Source organism: Bubalus kerabau, chromosome X (genome assembly GCF_029407905.1).
Source record: "Bubalus kerabau isolate K-KA32 ecotype Philippines breed swamp buffalo chromosome X, PCC_UOA_SB_1v2, whole genome shotgun sequence".
In the NCBI taxonomy this organism is placed as follows: Eukaryota; Metazoa; Chordata; class Mammalia; order Artiodactyla; family Bovidae; genus Bubalus; species Bubalus kerabau.
Genome location: NC_073647.1, coordinates 61,776,895 through 61,796,252, shown reverse-complemented (window position 1 = coordinate 61,796,252; position 19,358 = coordinate 61,776,895). Strand labels below are relative to the sequence as shown.

Below are 19,358 nucleotides of genomic sequence, written 5' to 3'. Positions count from 1 at the left end.
TTGAGGGTTTTTGGATCTATGTTCATTCATGATATTGGCACATAAATTTCTTTTTTTTTTTTTTTTTGAGGGGCCACAAGAGGCAAAGTATTTTATTCTAGTGTCCCCTAAATTGACTGTGGAAGTAAAAAGTTTCTACATTAAAAAAGTTTATATAAATTATATGAACAGTAATTTTCATAAAAGTCAAAATGAAACGTTCTGCATAGGACAAAAGATATGCCTAAGCAACATACCATATTTGCACAAGGCCACTGAATGTCATGGGCACTGCTAACAAATTAAAAAGCTTAAGTCTACGGCAGACTGAGCGAAGATTTCAGTTTGGTATTCTATAACCCTAAGACTATAAACTACTCTTACTATACAAAAGCTCTAATGACATACAGAGTTTTTTGTAGGAACTCTTGTGCTTCTGGTTGGCACATTTCTACTCTTTAATATGTGAAAGTAACACAGACAGTTGTGAGAGGTTGTGCAAAACTATTGTATTTACAAAAATGGCACAAAAGTGAATTCAACAGTCGATGCACATGCACACTTCATTCACATCTTCAATGACAAAAGGTATTCTGAACACTATAGAACTGAATAAGAATACTAGCTTCAACAGCAGCTGTTAAGCAATAGAGTCACGTAAGTTACACCAGAATGGGCAAATATTGCCCAAGTAAAATTCTGTTGTTAAAGCTGAAACAGATTTAAGGCCGTTCACGTTCAAGCACAGGATACAAATCTTTTGGAGCTCTATTTATTTGTGTTTGAAATATGTGACCTCTCTTCTAACTTGTGGTCTTAAACTTCTGTTTACAAAACCCAAAAGGAAAATCCAGAAGAAACAAACAGTAGAGGTTATATTAAATAAGAGTAACATACAAAGCTATAATTAAGATGAATTAAAGAAAGCCAACATTAAAACTGCAAAACTTGTTAGTTACTTGTTGGATCCAGCCCTACGCTAGGAGTTAGGTAATATATACAATTATTTTCAAGTAGATTACTTTATGTTGCTCTAACATGTTCTTTTCATCAGTGCACTGTTAAACTAATCAAAAACTCTACACATGTATATTCCCTTAAAATAGCAGCACACACTACCGCTACCTGCAAAGCCATCACTCTCAAATGACATAGGGAGTAAAAGGAAATAAAAAGCAGAGGAGTAACATATTAAGGAGAAATAATGGGAATTAGAAGATTCATGAAGTTCAGCTCTTTTTAATCAGCCAGCCAGTTTGCTAGCAACAAGAGATGGTTTCCGTTGAGGAAGGTCCTGTGGAGTGGGAATGTGGTCACCAGTGACCTCTGTCTTATCCGGGGTTGCAGTAGGAAGTTGCTTGTTCTTCATTTTTGCTTTAGCCATGTTGTAATCCCCAGAATCAAAATATTTTTGCCCTTTCTGCAATCGTTTCCTTAAAAAATCGGAACCTCCAGGTTTTTGTCCCAGATGAGGATACCTTGCTTTTAATTTTGCTCCTTCAGCTTTCTCTGGACTAGTCACTTATCTTCCATTTCCTTCTGCTCCTCCGCGGAGGCTGCCTCGGGGACTTCCGCAGACATACTGCTCCCTCTACGGACAAGAGGCCGAGAAGAGAAGCGATTACCGGGTGGCCGAGGCCGCCCGACCACCGCGCCATCGCAGGCCCACCCGCCTCCCGCCTCCCGCCTCCCGCCAGCTCCCCGAGCGCCCGCCCTGGCCGCCTCCGCCCCCCTCCCCATAAATTTCTTTTTTTGCAGATCTTTGTCTGATTTTGGTATTAGGGTGATGTTGGCCTCATGGAATGAGTTGCGGAGTTTACCTTCCTCTGCAATTTCTGGAAGAGTTTGGGTAGGATAGGTGTTAGATCTTCTCTAAATTTTTGGTAGAATTCACCTGTGAAGCCATCTGGTCTTGGGCTTTTGTTTGTTGGAAGATTTTTATTACAGTTTTGATTTCCTTGCTTGTGATGGGTCTGAAGATTTTATATTTCTTCCTGGGTCAGTTTTTGAAGGGTATACTTTTCTAAGAATTTTTCTATTTCTTCCAAGTGTTCAATTTATTGGCATATAATTGCTTATAGTAGTCTCTTATGATCTTTTGTATTTCTTTTTATCTGTTTTGATTTCTCCATTTTCATTTCTAATTTTATCAATTGGGTTCTTCTCTCTTTTCTTGATGAGTCTGGCTGGGGTACGGTCTATTTTATTTATTTTCTTAAAGAACCAGCTTTTAGTTTTGTTGATTTTTGGTATAATCTCCTTCATTTTTTTCAGTTATTTCTGCTCTGGTTTTTATGATTTCTTTCCTTCTAGTAACTTTGGGGTTCTTTTGTTCTTCTTTTTCTAGTTGCTTTAGATGTAAAGTTAGGTTGTTTATTTGATGTTTCTCTTGTTTCTTGAGGTAGGCTTATATTGCTATGGACCTCCCTCTTAGCACTGACTTTACTGAATTCCATAGGTTTTTGCTGTCATGTTTTCATTTTTATTTTTTCCTGTGCATATTTTGACTTCCTTTTTGATTTCTTCCTTGATCTGTTGGTTATTCAGAAGTGTGTTTTAGCCTCCATATGTTTGTGTTTCTTATAGTTTTTTTTCCTGCAGTTGACATCTAATCTTACCATATTGGGATCAGAAAAGATGCTTGAAATGATTTCAGTTTTTCAAAATTTACCAAGGCTAGATTTATGGCCAAAGATGTGATCTATGCTGAGGAATGTTCTGAGTGCTGCTGCTGCTGCTATGTTGCTTCATTCGTGTCCGACTCCGTGTGACCTCATAGACAGCAGCCCACTTGAGAAAAAAGGTGAAACCCATTATTTTGGGATGAAATGCCCTGTAAATATCGATTAGGTCTAACTGGTCCATTGCATCATTTAAAGCTTGTGTTTCCTTGCTAATTTTCTGTTTGGTTGATCTATCCATTGGTGTGAATGGGGTATTAAAGTCCCCCACTATTATTGTTTTACTCTTAATTTCTCCTTTTATACTTGTTAGGATTTGCCTACGTATGGAGGTGCTCCTATGTTGGGTACATATATATTTATAATTGTTATATCTTCTTCTTGAATTGATCCTTTGATCATTATGTAGTGTCCTTCTCTGTCTCTTACCACAGTCTTTATTTCAAAGTCTTATTTTGTCTGATATGAGTATTGCTACTCCTGCTTTCTTTTGGTCTCCATTTACATGAAACATATTTTTCAAGCCCCTCACTTTCAGTCTGCATATGTCTCTAGGTTTGAGGTGGGTCCCTTGTAGACAGCATATATAGCAGTTTTGTTTTTGTATCTATTCAGCCAGTCTTTGTCTTTTGGTTGGAGCATTCACCCTATTTACATTTAAGGTAATTATTGATAAGTACAATCCTGTTACCATTTACTTTGTTGTTTTGGGTTTGTTTATATAAACCTTTTCTGTGTTTCCTGTCTAGAGAAGATCCTTTAGCATTTGTTGAAGAGCTGGTTTGGTAGTGCTGAATTCTCTCAGCCTTTGCTTGTCTGTAAAGCTTTTAATTTCTCCATCATATTTGAACGAAATCCTTGATGGGTAGAATAATCTTGATTGTAGGTATTTCTCTTTCATCACTTTAAGTATGTCCTGTCATTCACTCCTGGCCTGGAGAGTTTTCCTCCAGTTATCAGCTGTTATCCTTATGGGGATCCCCTTGTGCATTATGTGTTGCTTTAACCTGGCTGCTTTTAATATTTGCTCTTTGTTTTTAATATTTGATAGCTTGATTAATATGTGTCTTGGGGTGTTTTGCCTTGGGTTTATCCTGTTTGGGACTCTGGTTTTCTTTAACTTGGGTGGCTGTTTCCTTCCCCATTTAAGGAAGCTTTTGACTATTATCTCCTCAAATATTTTTTCATGCCCTTACTTTTTGTCTTCTTCTGGGACACTTATGATTTGAATGTTGGGGTATTTAACACTGTCCCAGAGGTCTCTGAGTTTGTCCTTATTTAATTTCATTCTTTTTCTTTTTTCTTTCTGCTTCATTTATTTCCACCATTCTATCTTCCAACCACTTGTCCTCTCTTTTGCTTCAGTTATTCTACTGTTGATTTCCTCCAGAGTGCTTTTAATCTCAGTTATTGCATTGTTCATTATTGACTGACTTCTTTATTTCTTCTAGGTCCTTGTTAAACATTTCTTGCATCTTCTCAATCCTTGTCGCTAGTCTTTATCTGTAACTGCATTTTGTTTTCAAGATTTTGGATCATCTTTACTATCATTATTTTGAATTCTCTTTCAGGTAGAATCCCTGTCTCCTCCTCTTTGGCTTTATTTGGTGGGTTTTTATCATGTTCCTTCACCTGCTGAATATTTCTCTGCCTTTTCATTTTGTTTAGATTACTGTGTTTGGGGTGCCCTTTCTGCAGGCTGGAAGTTCGTGCTTCCTCTTGATTGTGGAGTCTGCTCCCTCTGGGTTGGGTTGGACCAGTGGCTTGTCAAGGTATCCTGTTTGGGGGAAGTTGTTTCTGTGTTCTGGTGGCTGTAGCCGGATCTCTTCTCTCTCGAGTGCAGTGAAGTGTCCAGTTATGAGTTTGGGGGTGTCTATAGGTTTGGCATGGCTTTGGGCAGACTCTCTTTTTATGTTTAGGGATGTGTTCCTGTTTTGCTTGGAAATTAGCATGGTGTGTCTTGCATTGGGTCTTGTTGGCTCTTTGGTGGTGCCTCGTTTCAGTGTAGGTTTGGAGACATTTGGGTGAACTCTTGTCTATTAATGTTACCTGGAGTCAGGAGTTCTCTGATGTACTAAGGTTCTAGAATTAAGCCTCCTGCCTCTGGCTTTTGGTCCTTCTCTTACAGTAGCCTGAAGACTTCTCCATCCATACAGCATAGAAGGTAAAACCACTAGGTTAATGGTGAAACAGTTCTCCACAGCCAGGAACACCCAGAGAGATTCACAGAGTTATATAGAGAAGAGAAGAGGGTGTACCGTAATAGAGGTAACCTGGAGGAGAAAAGGGAGGGTCAAAAAGGAGAGAGCAATCAAGCCAGTAATCAAATCTCTAAGTGGAAATGGATACTGAAGATTAGATTCTTAAAGGTACAAAATTGATCGCAAATACCATAAAGCAAAGACTAAAAACCTAGAATACAGGTTAGACTCTCAAAAAATACAATATAAAAATACAAAAAAGTTGATCACAAAAGTTAATAAAATATGTATGGAATTTATTTAAAAATAGGGTTTTTTAAAGGTAATATTAGGCTATAAAATGAAAGTTAAAGGAGTAATAAAGAACTAAAGTTTTTAAAAAATTAAAAAGTATTTAATTTTTAAAATATTTAATTTTTAAAAAATTGAATATCTAGGAATTTCTCTGGAGTTGTGGGCAGTGTGGGGTCAGTTCAGTGTCATAAAGTCCCTTGTTCCAGCTTGTACTTGTTCTCAAGGTCTAAAGTTGCCCCTCAAATGCAGTCTCAGCATTAACTGCAGGGTTTTAATCTGTTGTACCTGTCACTTCCAGAATGCTCTTCCCCCTTCTTTGTTTATTCTGCCTTACTTTGTTTGCAAGTCTCTTTAGTGTCTAATTTCCTCCCTGACATGAGGGGGTGATGGTGGCCCTTTATTTATCCTCACTTGTTCAATTGTGCTGTGGAGAGGGAGGCACACTGCAAACAAATACCACTGGCATGTGTGGGAAGTGCTTGCAGTGGATGGGCCACACTGGGTTGGCCACAGCCCAAGGCAGCGTGTACTTCCCAGGTCCACACTGCTCAGGCTCCAGGGTGCTCTGCAATGGCACTGTTCCACGTGGGCCCTGCAGTTCATGCACTTCTCAGGTCTGAGTTGCTCATGTTCTTGGGTGCTCTGCAGGGGCACAGACCTAGATGGGCTGTGCGTTTGTGCCCTTCCCAGGTCTGAACAGTTCAGGCGACTGGTTGCTTGGTGAATGCACTGTTCCAGGTTGGCCATGCATCTTATGCACCTCCCCCATCCCGGCCACTTGGTTTCCCTGGTGCCCCAAGAGCACAGTCCCAGGTGTGCTGTGTGTCTCCTCTCGGGAGCTGATCTCAGGCTGTGACACTCCTGGCAGATGTGATCCATCCACAATCCCAGGAAGATGTGATTAGCAACTGGCAGCCTGCTCACAGTTTGGTGGAAGATGCGGACTCTGTGACTGAGATTGCAGCAGCCCCTTGCCTTCTCATTCTGGCTGTCACACACCTGCCTCTCTGCTTCAGGGAAGGGAGGACCCTAAATGGCAGCCGGCTTGCTCTCCTTTGGTATTCACTGGGGCACAATCCTTTGTTCTGTTAGCATGCCAGGCATCACCACAGGGCATTAGAGTCTTTGCAGGAAAGGTCTTTTTTTTTTTTTTTTTTTTGGTCTCTCTGGCGATCTCCTGGTTTGGGTTGCTATGTCACATTAGCTCCCTCAGATTGTCCTTAGGGCATTCAAGCCTGGTCCTTACCCTAAGGAAGGACGATGCAGCCTGGGCCTCCCTATCCAGTCCCCACTCAATGGTGGTGGATGTGAGCATCTGAGCCACTTCTCCACTGATAGTTATTATTAGGTGCATATTCTGTGTGTGTGTTTTTTTTTAATGTTGCCCTCTGTGATTCTGAAGCTCCCCACTGACACGCCTGTGAGAGGGTTTCCTATTGTGTGGAAACTTCTCCTTCATGACTCCCTCCCCAGAACAGATCTGCGTCCATAAATCTTTTGTCTTCTGTTTATGTCTTTTATATTTTGTCCTACCTCCTTTAGAAGAGATTGGGCTGCCTTTCTGGGTGTCTGGTGTCCTCTGCCAGCATTCAGAAGTTGTTTTGTGGAGATCGCTCAACATTCAAATGATCTTTTGATGTATTTGTGGGGGAGAAAGTGTTCTCCTTGTCCTATTCCTCTGCCATCTTGGGGCCGCTGCTCTGCCTGGTTTTTTTGATGTTGAGTTGTATGTCCTATTTACATATATTGGATATTAACCCCTTACTGATCATATGATTTACATATATTTTCTCCCATTGTAGGTTACCTTTTTGTTATGTCAGTGGTTACCTTTGCTAGGCAAAATCTTTTATGTTTAATTATGTCCCATTTGTTTATTTTTGCTTTTATGTCCTTTCCTTTAGAAGAGAGATTTTAAAAAATGCTACTACTATTTATAACAATTATTCTGCCTATGTTTTCCTCTAGGAGTTTTATGGTTTCTGGTCTATTCTGTTCATTTTGATTATGAGGCTTTTTTTTTTTTTTTTTTTTAGCAAGTTACACTGTGAAAGATGCATATGAATCTGAGATTCTGGTGATAAACACAGTGTGGAGACTTCTTAACCTCATCACTTTGGTACACTCTGTGTATCAGAGGTCCACAACCACCATATTTATATATTAGTTGGAAATAATTTATCATCATTAATACATTCAGGGAAAGATACCATGAACTGAATGTTTAGGAAATGCTATTATAGTTTGTTATTCACAGGACACTGGTAGTTACAGCATCTTTAAAGACTTTGATAATATCATATATGCTTTTCTGTAACTTTTTGAAAATTACAAATAACTTTTTCCAAGAATAGAGAGGCCAGTCAGGACTTAGGAAAAGAAGGGATGTTGCTACTCCTTTAAGGATTCATTAGACATTAGGGAACATACTAGTTAGTAATCATATACTTGTAGATAATATGTTGAGTTTTCTACCTGCTTTATTTTTATCTGCCACTGTTATCACAAAATCATAATTATGAGTTCACCTTTCCTCACAGAGCAGTAAACAAGTTTGAGATCTTTAAGCCTGAGAATAGGCCTTGGTACTCTTCCCTAAATTCTAAGTAATCCCCTTAAACTCCAGAAAGATCTTCTCAGCTGTTGTCTTAAAGCATTCAGCACTAGGGTTAGGGCAGATTTGATAGAGACTTTGCAGTGTGCTTAATTTCAATATTCTCAACAATTCACCTAGGTAATTCCCTAAAGAAGAATTCTAGTATTTCTCTTCTGCTTAAAATCAGAGGCAACTTTTCTTATAATAGTTTCCTATTGGTCCTGTGAAAATTACTACATATATAATTGCTTAAAACAACATGGATTTATTATCTTAGTACTATGGAGATCAAAAATTCAAAATTAGTCTCGCTTGAATATAGTGAAGATATTGGCAAGGCTGGTTCCTTCTAAAGGCTGTGAAGGGTGAGTCCATTTCCTTGTCTTTTTTCAGCCTCTAGAGTCTGCATACCTTCCTTGATTCATAGTCCTTTTCTTGTATCATTCCAAACTTTGATTCCTTTGTCCCATCTCTTCCTTCTGTGTTTGACCTTCTTGCTTCCCTCTTTTAAGGATCCCGTACTTACATTTGCCCATCTTCATAATCCAGGATAATCTTCCCATATCAAGAACCTTAACTGATTTTTATTAGCATATAAGTTAACATACTGACAAGTTCCAGGGATCAAGATACTGACATCTCTGGAGGGAAAGGGCCTTATTCAGTCTACCATACCACTTACAGTAAAGGCAGTGGTCACAGAAACAGTAAAACAAGTTACAAATGTGTCGATACTGTGGTAAAACAGGCTATTCACATAATTTGAGTTTTGTTATATGGATATCTTTGACAGACATCCATCCAGTCATTATCCATGAATTCACACAAGAGCATATTATGATAAGGTAAAAACAGATGAGTGATAAACCCCTCAGGTTTCCTTACCAAAGTGGGGTTGTGAAATTTTACCATTCTATAAATTTCACCTCAAAATGAACAACTTGGAAAACTGTTCTGTGATGGACTTCCAGTACATATGATAGGGGTTCATTTTAACTTTGTGTTTATCATGATGACCCTCTGTTATAGGCTAAATTGTCCCTCTTTTCCTAAATTAATATGAATTCCTAACCCCTCGTACCTCAAAATGTGATTATATTTGGAGACAGGGCATTAAAAGAGGTGATCAACTTCAAACGAGTCCATTAGACTGGTGTCCTTATAAGAAGTGTAAATTTTATCAGGGACACATCAGACATGCATGTGCACAGAGGAAAGACCACACTAAGGTACAGCAAGAAGGTGATAATCTGAAATCCAAGAGGAGAGGCCTCAAGAGAAACCAAACCTGCCAACACCTTGATCTTGACCTTCTAGCCTATGCACCGGAGAGAAATAAATTTCTATTAATAAATTAAGCCACCCAGTCTGTGCTATTTTTGTTAGGGCAGCCCCAAGAAACTAATACATCCTCAAATTTCTGTTCATTGATTTGGCATCTAACATCCATTTTAGGAGACAGAAGACCCATATTTATGCTTAATATATAGAATTTTGTGCACGTTTCTTCAAAATTCCAAATTTTATAAATCCTAGCAAACCAATAGCCCCCCTTTCAGTATTATATACAATTTCAGTGTAATAATGTATATGCATTAGTTTTTTAATCTGTTTTAGATGGCAGAGTAAAAAAAAAATGTACTGGGTAGAATACTTTTACCTTTACAAACAAAAAATATTATTATCTCCAACAAACTAATGAGTTTAAAGATATTTAATGGGGTGCTTCTTAGTTTGGCCAATGATTTGTTGTTGTTCAATCACTCGTTGTTGTTCAGTCATGTCAGACTCTTTGTGATGCGCATGGACTGCAGCTCTCCAGCCTTCCATGTCCTTCCCTATCTCCCAGAGTTTGCTCAAGCTCATGTCCATTGAGTTGGTAATGCCGTCCAACCATACCATCCTATATTACCCCGTTCTCTCCTGCCCTCAATCTTTCCCAGCCTCAGGGTCTTTACCCTTGAGTCAGCTCTTCACATCAGGTGGCCAAACTATTGGAGCTTCAGCATTAGTGCTTCCAGTGAATATTCAGGGTTGATTTCCTTTAGGACTGACTGGTTAAATCTCCTTGCAGTCCAAGGGATTCTCAAAATGATGTCTCTGCTTTTTAATACACTGTCTAGTTTTGTCATAGCTTTACTTTCAAGGAGCAACTGTCTTTTAATTCCATGGCTCCAGTTACCATCCACAGTGATTTTGGAGCCAAAGAGAAAATAAAGTCTGTCACTGTTTCCATTGTTTCCCCATTTACTTGCCATGAAGTGATGGAACTGGATGCTGTGATCTTCATTTTTTGAATGTTGAGTTTTAAGCCAGCTTTTTCACTCTCCTATATCACCTTCATCAAGAGACTCTTTAGTTCTTCTTCACTTTCTGTCATTAGGGTGGTGTCATCTGCATATCTGAGATTATTTATATTTCTCCTGGTAATCTTGATTCCAGCTTGTGCTTCATCCAGCCTGGCATTTTGCATCATGTGCTCTGCATGGAAGTTAAATAAGCCAGGTGACAATATACAGCCTTGACGTACTCCTTTCCCAATTTGAAACCAGTCCATTGTTCCATACCTGGTTCTAACTGTTGCTTCTTGACCTGCATACACTTTCTCAGGAGGCAGGTAAGGTGGTCTGGTATTCCCGTCTCTTGAAGAATTTTCCACACTTTGTTGTGATCCACACAATCAAAGCCTTTAGTGTAGTCAATGAAGCAGAAGTAGATATTTTTCTGGAATTCTGTTACTTTTCCTATGACCCAACGGATGTTGGCAATTTAATCTCTGTTTCTTCTGCCTTTTCTAAACCCAACTTGTACATCTGGAAGTTCTCGGTTCATGTACTGTTGAAGGCTAACTTGAAGGATTTTGAGCATAACCTCATGAGCGTATGAAATGAGTGCAGTTGTTTGGTAATTTGAACATTATTTGGCATTGACCTTCTTTGGGATTGGAATGAAAACTGACCTTTTCTAATCCTGTGGCCACTCCTCTTTTCCAAATTTGCTGGCATTTTGAGTTCAGCACTTTAACAGCATCATCTTTTAGGATTTGAAATAGCTCAGCTGGAATTCCATCACCTCCCCTATCATTATTCATAGTTGTGCTTCATAAGGCCCACTTGACTTCACACTCCAGGATGTCTGGCTCTAGGTGAGTGACCACACCATAATGGTTATCTTCATTAATGAAAATGAAAAGACCTTTTTTTATATAGCTCTTCTGTGTATTCTGGCTACCTTTTCTTAACCTCTTCTGCTTCTTTTAGGTCCTTGCATTTCTGTCCTTTATTTTGCCCATTTTTGAATGATATGTTCCCTTGAAAGTGAAAGTGAAAGTGAAGTCGCTTAGTCATGTCTGACTCTTTGCGACCCCATGGACTGTAACCTATCAGGCTCTTCTGACCATGGGATTTTCCTGGCAAGAATGCTGGAGTGGGTTGCCATTTCCTTCTCCAGGGGATCTTCCTGACCCAGGGATCGAACCCAGGTCTTCTGTACTCCAGGCAGATGGTTTACCATCTGAGCCACCAGGGGTATCTCTAATTTTCTTGAAGAGATATCTAGTGTTTTCCATTCTGTTGTTTTCCTCTATTTCTTTGAACTGTTCACTTAAGAAGACTTTCTTATCTCTCCTTGCTATTCTTTGGGAACTCTGCATTTGGTTGGGTATATCTTTGTCTTTCTCCTTTGACTTTCAGTTCTCTTTTCTCAGCTATTTGTAAGGCATCCTCACACAATCGTTTTGCCTTGTTGCTTTTCTTTTTCTTGGGGATGGTTTTGGTCACTGCCTCCTTACAGTGTTACAAACCTCCGTCCATAGTTCTTCAGGCACTCGGTCTATCAGATCTAATCCCTTGAATCTATTTATCACTTTTACTATATAATCATAAGGGATTTGGTTTAGGTCATATCTGAATGTTTGAAGTCACTCAGTCGTGTCCGACTCTTTGCGACCCCATGGGCTGTAGCCTACCAGGTTCCTCCATCCATGGGATTTTCCAGGCAAGAATACTGGAGTGGGTTGTCATTTCCTTCTCCAGGAGATCTTCCCAGGGAGATTGAACCCGGGTCTCCCGCATTGTAGGCAGACGCTTTACCATCTGAGCCACCAGGGAAGCTCTACTCCAAGTCCTAACTCTGTAATCAGGCTTTTTCTGATATTCTAATATTGTACAACCAAAAAAAAAAATTAAGATAAAGAATTGGAAGCAGAGGTTGGTGTAAATAAGCAACTGTCCTATTCATTCTAAGTTTCAGAGCACTTAACTGCTTAATAAGTATATCTTATACATCTGAAATAATAAAATTTAGAAGTTTATGTTGTAAATATTGGACTTTGGTGTAGATACCTAAAAAAATAGTTCTGCTGCTGAAACATTTTAAATGATTAGCTAGTCTAAATTCATCATGTTATAGATGAGGAAACTGAGGTGCGAGGAAGGGAGAAGTGGGCTGTGGACAGGGCTGTGATAGGAAGGCACCTCTGACAAGCACATCCTGCCCGAGCCCTGAGAGCAAAGTTTGGCCCCAGGTTAGGCGGGCGCCCTGTTTCTCAGGGGACTGGTAGGCTGCAGCCAGCAGTGTCGCTCCTAGGAGCCACCCGCCTCTTGCTGCAGGACAGAAGCGCAGCTGCCGTGCCCTGGCCTTGCATCATGCTGTCTGAAGCAGCTGTACTTCTGTCCAAACCTGAATAGCCTAGTAGTTTTCTCTACTTTTTTCAATTTAAATCTGAATTTTGCAATAAGGAGCTCATGATCTGAGCCACAGTCAGCTCCTGGTATTTTTTATGATGACTGTGTAGAGCTTCTCCATCTTTGGCTGCAAAGAATATAGCAATCTGAATTGGTATTGACCATTTGGTGATGTCTATGTGTAGAATCTTCTTTTGTGTTGTTGGAAGAGGGTGTTTGATGTGACCAGTGGATTCTCTTGGCAAATCTCTGTTAGCTTTTGCCCTGCTTCATTTTGTACTCCAAGGCCAAACTTCCCTATTTCTCCAGGTAGCTCTTGACTTCAAAGCATGTAAAAGGATAATAACTCTCCTCAGATTTAAAATTATAGTGTAAACTGATACGATTTTTATAATCAACAGAAAAGGTTGATTTTCCCAAGGATTTATTAAGCAATCTATTATATGTCAGGCACTGTTCCTAAGTCCTGGGAATAGAGCATAGAAAAAGATAAATTGTTATCCTCATGGAGCTTACATTTAGGATGAAGTAAAACAGATAGTAAGAAAGTAAATATATAAAATATGTAATACAATATTTAGTAGTGATAAATTCTATGAATAAAAATTGAGAATATGAGGATAAAGGATACTGGAAGTGAGGTACTATTTTTAATGAGATAGAGAAATTCTCTATAAACACATAAATGAATGAAATGAGGGATTGGGGCATGAATCTATCTGCAGAAGAAATATTCTAGGCAGTGGGAACAATAAATGTAGAGCTCCTTGGGTAAAGAAGTGATTAGCTTGTTAAAGAAATAGCAAGGAGGCCAATGTAGCTCAAATAGAGTAAGCAAAGAGGTTGGAAAGACATGTGAATTTGTAGCCAGTGGCTGGATCTTGTGAGATACTGTAGGCCATGGAAAGAAGTTTAGATAGAAGAAGTTTTATGGGAAGCCATTAGATGATTTTGACAAGGGGAGTAGTGTGATACAGCTTACATTTTTTAAGGGATAATTCTGTCTGCTGTGTAAAGAATGGATCTTAGGGGAATAAGAATGGAAAGCAGGGAGACCGATTGGAAGCTGGGAAGTAATTGCAGTGCTCTAGGTCAGATAGTGGCTTGGACTAGGGTGTTACCTATGGAAATGGTGGTAAGTATCCAGCTTTGGCATATATTTTGTAGGTAATGCCAATGGATATTATAGATGGATTGAATGTAAAGAGAGAAGAATTGATGATTCTGATGCTGAGCAACTGAGTGAATAATGGTATCATTTACTGAGATGAATGAAGACTGGGAAGAACAGGTTTTAGGGGGAGGGTCATGAGCTCAGGTTAGGGCATGTTTAGTTTTAGATGCCTTTTATACATATACATGGAGATGAAAAGTAGGCAATTAAGTGAAGAGGAACTAAAAAGCCTCTTGATGAAGGTGAAAGTGGAGAGTGAAAAAGTTGGCTTAAAGCTCAACATTCAGAAAACGAAGATCATGGCATCCGGTCCCATCACTTCATGGGAAATAGATGGGGAAACAGGGGAAACAGTGTCAGACTTTATTTTTCTGGGCTCCAAAACCACTGCAGATGGTGACTGCAGCCATGAAATTAAAAGACGCTTACTCCTTGGAAGGAAAGTTATGACCAACCTAGATAGCATATTCAAAAGCAGAGACATTACTTGGCCAACAAAGGTTTGTCTAGTCAAGGCTGTGGTTTTTCCTGTGGTCATGTATGGATGTGAGAGTTGGACTGTGAAGAAGGCTGAGCGCCGAAGAATTGATGCTTTTGAACTGTGGTGTTGGAGAAGACTCTTGAGAGTCCCTTGGACTGCAAGGAGATCCAACCAGTCCATCCTAAAGGAGATCAGCCCTGGATTTCTTTCGAAGGAATGATGCTAAAGCTGAAACTCCAGTACTTTGGCCACGTCATGTGAAGAGTTGACTCATTGGAAAAGACTCTGATGCTGGGAGGGATTGGGGGCAGGAGGAGAAGGGGACGACAGAGGATGAGACGGCTGGATGGCATCACTGACTCGATGGACATAAGTCTGAGTGAACTCCGGGAGTTGGTGATGGACAGGGAGGCCTGGCGTGCTGCGATTCATGGGGTCGCAAAGAGTCGGACACGACTGAGCGACTGATCTGATCTCATCTGTGGGACTTTTAAACGAGTTCCAGATTAGAGATAGAAATTTGAGAGTCATCAAGATGCTTGCATGCACGTTCAGTTACTCAGTTGTGTCTGACTCTTTGTGAACCCATGGACTGTAGCCTGCCAGGCTCCTCTGTCCATGGAGTTTTCTAGGCAGTAATATAGATGGCAGTTAAAGCCATGAAACTGGGTGAGATCACTAAGGAATATAAATAATGCAGGTAGTAAGGGAAGAAGTCCAGCGGTTGAGCTTCTGGGGCTTTTCAATATTGAGATATAGGAGATGATAATGAACTAGCAAAAGCAAAATTGAAAAAAGAAAGTTAAGAATGTGCAGTCATGAGTTGCCAGTATAATGGGAGAAAAACCCGGAATGTATGGTATCCTGCAAATTAAGATGTTTTTCTTAAGTTTTCAACCCTGCCTAACACTGCTGATAGGTAAGGTGACAGAATACCCCTCCTTTCCCAGGACAGTCCTAATTTATGTCTGTTGTACAGAAATAATTGTCAACAGAATCCTTTTTCACTCTCAGAAATGTTCTGACTTGAATGGTAAATTGTATTGTAACTGGGATTGTAGGTCACAGTGAGGATTGATAACTGATTATTGGATTTACCAACATGGACATCATTAGCAATTTTGACAAGAGTAGTTTCAGTGGTGCAGTGAAACTCCATTGGATGGTGGAGATGAAAGACTAACAGGATTTCAAGAGAAAAGGAGGAGACAGCATTGATACAGTACCTGAAAACCACAGTTTTAAGGAATTTTGTAGCAAAAGGAATCAGAGAAATGAGGTAGTAACTACTGAGTGTAGTTATAGTGTAAAGGGAGAATTTTATTTTGAAGATAGGAGATAGTACAGTATGTTTGAATATTGGTGAGAACATTCCACTAGAGAGGCAAATGTTTATGATAAAAGAGAGAAGAAAATTTTGGAACAATGACCTTGAGTAGAAGAAATAGGATATCATCCAATGGACAAATGAAAAGGCCAGCTTTAGATAACAGGATGAAGAGTTCATTGTGAGAATACCAGAAAAGGCAGAATTTATGGGCACAGATGCAGGTAGATATGGCAGTAGGAGTTTGTGGGAGTTCTCCTCAAATTGCTTTGATTTTTTCAATGCAGGAGTCTTGCCTGGGAAATCCCATGAACAGAGGAGCCTGGCAGGCTACAGTCCATGGGTTTGCAAAGAGTCAGACAACTGAGCAACTGAACGTGCATGCAAGCATCTTGATGACTCTCAAATTTCTATCTCTAATCTGGAACTCGTTTAAAAGTCCCACACATACATCCAATTGCCTACTTTTCATCTCCATGTATATGTATAAAAGGCATCTAAAATTTAACATGCCCTAACCTGAGCTCATGACCCTCCCCCTAAAACCTGTTCTTCCCAGTCTTCATTCATCTCAGTAGTTGCTCAGAATCAGAATCATCTATTCCTCTCTCTTTACATTCAATCCATCTATAATATCCATTGGCATTACCTACAAAATATATGCCAAAGCTGGATACTTATCACCATTTCCATAGGTAACACCCTCCCAATAGTTCAAACTATTATATACAGAATGGATAAACAACAGGGTCCTACTGTATAGCACAGCGAGCTGTATTCAATATCCCCTGATAAACCATAATGGAAAAGAATATGAAAAAGAATGTTGTATATACATGTTTGTGTGTGTGTATCTGAATTACTTTGCTGTACAGAAGAAATTAACACACTGTAAATCAATTATATTTCAAAAAACTAAAATTAAAAAAATATGTATACACACACACACAGTGGAATACTACTCAGCCATAAAAAAGAATGATATTTTGCCATTTGTGACTGACAACATGACTGAACTTGGAGGCTATTATGCTCAATGAAATAAGTCAGATAGAGAAAGACAAATACTACATGTTATTACTTATATGCAGGATCTAAAAAATAAACTAGTGAATATAACAAAAAAGAAACAAACTCACAGATACAGAGAACAAACTAGTAGTTGCCAGTAGGGAGAAGGAAATGGGGAGGAACAAGATAGGCGTAGGAGATTAAGAGGTACAAAGTACTATGTATAAAATAAATAAGCTGCAAGGATATACTGTATGGCACAAGGAATACAGCCAATATTTTATTGTAGTTGTATAACTGGAGTATAATCTTTAAAAATTGTGAAGCACTATGTTGTACACCTGAAGCATATAGTATTGTAAATCAACTATACTTCAATTAAAAAAATACAGAAAAGTTTTTTAATTAATTCATTTAATTGGAGGCTAATTACTTTACAATATCATGGTTGTCTTAGAAGTGATTTCTTGGTTACAGCACGAAACTCATTGACAACAAAAGTAAAAATAGATAAATGAGACTGTATCAAACTAAAACTAAAATGTTTGTGCACAACAAAGGAAATAATCAATGGAATGAAAAGGGAGAAAATATTTGCAAACCATATATCTAAGGGACTCATACCTAAAATATGCAAGGAACTCCTATAACTTCATAGCCAAAAAAGAAGAAAAAAAAAAAGGCAAAGGACTTGAATAGAAATTTCTCCAAAGAAAACATACAAATGGCCAACAAGTATATGAGAAGGTGCTCAATTTCACTAATCATCAGAGAAATGCATCAAGGTTTTCTCTTATGTTATCTTCTAGTTTTATAGTTTTGCATTTCATATTTAGGTCTGTCATCCATTTTAAGTTGATTTTTGTGAAAGATGTAAGGTCTGAGTTTAGATTCAGTTTTTGCATGTGGATGTTCATTTACTCCAACACTATTTGTTGAAAAGACCATCTTTGCTCCATTGTGTTGTCTTTGCCCCTTTGTCAAAGATCAGTTGACTATGTTGGTATATTTCTGGACTCTCTGTTCTGATGATGTTTCATTGATCTGTTTGTCCATTCTTTCACCAATATCACATCATTATGATTACTGTAACTTTATAATAAATCTTGAAGTCAAGTGATGTCAGTCCTCTGACTGTTCCTCTCCTTCAATATTGAGTTGGCTATTCTGGGTCTTTTGCCTCATCATATAAACTTTGATATCTTTTGATATCCACAAAATAGCTTGCTATACTTTGGTTTGGGAAGAGCTGGTTAGGAAGAACTAGTCTCAGTGAGTCTTCCTATCCATGAACATGGACTCTCTCTCCATTTATTTAGTTCCTGTATGATTTCATTAATCAGAGTTTTGTAATTTTCCTCATATAGGTCCTGTACATACTTGTTAGATTTATACCTATGTACTTTATATTTGAGGGTGCTAATATAAAAGGTACTGTGTTATCAAACTTCACTTGCTCATTGCTAGTATGTAGAAAAGCAATTGACTTTTTAATATTAACCTTATCCTGTAACCTTACTAGAGTTGCTTATTAGTTCCAATTTTTAAATATTCTTTCAGATTATCTACATGGACAATCGTGTCATCTACAGACAAAGACAGTTTTATTTCTTCTTCCCAATCTGTATCCCTTTGATATCCTTTTCTGGTCTTAATGCTTTAGCTAGGAATTCCTGTACAATTTTGAAAAGGAGTGGTGACAGAGGACATTCTTGACTTTTCCTTATCTTAATGGTAAAGCCAGTTCCTAACCATTATGTGGGCTTCCCTGGTAACTGTATGTTTCTGTATATTTCTTTATCAAATCAAGGAAGTTCCATTCTATTCCTAGTTTGCTGAAGCAATTTTATTCTTTTGCATGTGGATATCTAATTGTCCCAGCACAGCTTCTGAATGGACAGCACTCTCAATGAATGGTGATTGAATTCCAGTCAATGAAATCTAAGTGTAAATGATGTGGACATTCTTTATTAAGGATTTTAGGAAGCAGGTGGAAAGTTACTTTGACATTCAATTAACTGCCAGTATTCGGTGGCATTGTGGAAATTCAAGATCTCTTCTCCTTGCAAAGTTAATAACCATGAGCTCACCTCACCAGTCCCTTTAGTTCTAGAAATCCTCAAGGGGTATTTCCCATGTCCTGAATTTTGATGGTTTTCACACGATTTTTCCGTATGTGGTTGGCACAGTATGCTTTACTGTCAAGCACTTAAGTCCCTCCAATTGCTCCCTCTAATTTGTCCAACCACTACCCATACCCAGAGTTCTCATGATGTTAGAATTGACTACTATTCTAAACTTTAAAACCATGTTGGAGAACAGACACTTTCTTCTCTTTAGGTTATACTTTATAGGTGGAATCTGCACACCAGAATGTTACAGTTTCTTTTCAGACAGTTATTTTTGGGATAACTTATGAACCTGCCTTTGTTTTGATAGACATACAGTTGAAGATATATGTTACAAGAGGCAAAAACAAGAGTCCTAATACCAGTGCTACCTTTACCAATAGAATAGCTAAACTTCCCTAATGAAAAGGCATTGTTCCTGGGCTGAGGTCATTGTGCCTGGCTTTGTTTTCCCTAAGGATAAATTCTCTTAAAGAAGAACCCACTGTAAATGTAACCTGAAAATATTCTTGGGTCAAGACTCCCCATAAATTCTTTAGATGTGCTTTGTCTCAAGTAGCAGACAGTTTAGAGCTTTCCTAGAGGTTCTGCAGTATCTACTGAAAGTAGACAACTGTTGAGCCAGTTTCATAGTTTACAAGAACCCAACCCAGCCTGGAACTCAGGAACAGGAGAATGGATATATTCTAAGAATACATAGGGTTTGGATCAACCTTGAAAAAAAGGGAGATACCAGAGGGAAAGTTTGTCTGAGGCACATGAAGGACAGAAGAAAGGTAAGTTAAGTAAAATGGGCAAAA

At 38.7% G+C, this 19,358-nt stretch overlaps 2 protein-coding genes and 1 pseudogene across 2 annotated transcripts in view; 2 read left to right on the top strand and 1 right to left on the bottom strand.

Moving 5' to 3' along the window:
- The window catches only part of GPRASP3 (G protein-coupled receptor associated sorting protein family member 3), a 109,307-nt gene that overhangs the window by 25,623 nt on the left and 64,326 nt on the right, over nucleotides 1-19,358 (top strand). The window lies entirely within an intron of this gene.
- The window catches only part of GPRASP1 (G protein-coupled receptor associated sorting protein 1), a 58,924-nt gene that overhangs the window by 25,799 nt on the left and 13,767 nt on the right, over nucleotides 1-19,358 (top strand).
- Nucleotides 75-1,575, bottom strand: LOC129639826 (cAMP-regulated phosphoprotein 19-like; annotated as a pseudogene).